Source organism: Macaca fascicularis, chromosome 1 (genome assembly GCF_037993035.2).
Source record: "Macaca fascicularis isolate 582-1 chromosome 1, T2T-MFA8v1.1".
Classification (NCBI taxonomy): Eukaryota; Metazoa; Chordata; class Mammalia; order Primates; family Cercopithecidae; genus Macaca; species Macaca fascicularis.
In genome coordinates, this window is record NC_088375.1 from 164231316 (window position 1) to 164233559 (window position 2244).

Consider the following 2244-nt stretch of genomic DNA (forward strand, 5'->3'; position numbering starts at 1 on the left):
CAGCACTTTGGGAGGCTAAGGTGGGCAGATCACTTGAGCTCAGGAGTTCAAGACCAGCCTGGCCAACATGGCAAAACCCCATCTCTACAAAAAATACAAAAATTAGCTGGGTGTGGTGGCATGCACCTGTGGTCCCAGCTATTCTGGAGACTGAGAGAGGAGGATCACTTGAGCCCAGGAGGTGGAGGCTGCAGTGAGCTGAGATTGCACCACTGCACTTCAGCCTGGGTAATAGAGCGAGCCTCTGTCTCAAAAAAAAAAAAAGAATATATATATATTATATATATATATACACACACACACACACACACACACACAGACACATATCTTTTATTACCATGTCTCAAAATCAAATCCATCTACACACAGATATAGATAGATACATATATACATACATCTATATAGGTAGATACATATATGTAGATATAGATATATACATACATCTATAGAGATACATATATGTATCTATATAGAGATACATGTGTACATATAGATACATATATAGATATATAGATAAATATATGTATCTATCCATATGGATGTATGTATATATGTATATATGTATCTATATATAGATGTATGTATATAGACATACATATATGTATCTATATAGATATATATATGTGTGTGTATCTTTTTTTTAAAGTCTTCTTTATGGCTTATAAAGGATGGATTTGATTTTGAGAGATGGTAATAAAAGCAAGGAAGGCAAATTCTGATTCAAAGAAAAGCAGTGCTTCTCACCAGTCAAGAGATACTTCAATTTTGAGGCTCTTAATGCATTTTTTAAAAGTAAAGAAATGCAAAAATACTAGTTTACAGAATAGCATTGTTTATGTCTCTATTCCATTTGAAAATAATGAAGTCTAAATTTAAAACGCTTTTTGAATGAAACTCCCAGGACAAATGGTCTTTTTGACTCCCCATCATCACTCACCCCAAATAAATCCTGAGATACAAAAGCAAAGAGAGACAATGTCATAAGGCACATTCAGAGGAAATAAATGTGATCTTGATTACAGAAATAAACAAGACAGGTTATGTGGAATTTTTTTTTTCTACATGGTTAAAAAATGTTTAACAAAGTTCTTTTAATATAAAGGATGCACAAAAAATGTGATTTTTTTTAACTCCTTAAAAGCATTTATCTATGCCCCTCATGTATCATGTATCACTCACCTTGCCAGTTGTGATAATAATTTATCTTCTTAGCAAACTGTGGTATTATTATATATATTGGTTTTTGTCCATGGTTTCTGGCTTACAACTCCCATAGCCCTTCTTACAGTCTTTTGTTATAACTTTGGGTATGTCAGGCCTCAGAAAACAGAATTTCTCTGACCTTCTTCCCTCTTTTCACCTGCCCCAAGGCAGAACTCTTTTTTTTTTTTTTTTTTTTTGAGACGGAGTCTCACGCTGTTGCCCAGGCTGGAGTGCAGTGGCGCGATCTCGGCTCACTGCAAGCTCCGCCTCCTGGGTTCCCGCCATTCTCCTGCCTCAGCCTCCTGAGTAGCTGGGACTACAGGCGCCCGCCACCGCGCCCGGCTAATTTTTTGTATTTTTAGTAGAGACGGGGTTTCACTGTGGTCTCGATCTCCTGACCTTGTGATCCGCCCGCCTCGGCCTCCCAAAGTGCTGGGATTACAGGCTTGAGCCACCGCGCCCGGCCCCCAAGGCAGAACTCTTATCTGCACCCCCATCTTAAGACTGTCTGCAGAGAGGGTCCCACCCTATACACTGAGGGAAGGAATGCTTGTCTTGAAGTGTCCATGAAAACCCGTGGGGACTGGGTTCAGAAAGTTTCCACATTGCTGAACACGTGGAGGTTCCTGAAGGCTGGCATGCCCCCAGAGGGCATGGAAGCTGCGTGCCCCTTCCCACATACCTTACCTTATGAAGGTATACATGTCTTCATCTGTATCATTTGTAATGTCCTTTACAATAAACCAGCAAACCTAAGTGTTTTCCCTGAGTTCTGTGAGCCACTCTAGCAAATTAATCAAACTCAAAGAAATTGATTAATTCCAAAGAGGTGGGAGCCCCACCTTGAAGTTCCAAAGAGGCGAGAACCCCAACTTGAAGACAGTCAGTCAGAAGTTCCAGAGGCCTGGAGCTGTGACTGGGTGTAAGGAGGAGGTGGTCTTGTGAGACTAAGCCCTCAACCTGTAGGCTCTGATGCTATCTCCAGGGAAATGGTGTCAGAATGAAATTGGAGGACACCCAACTGGTGTCTGCTGCTTAGGT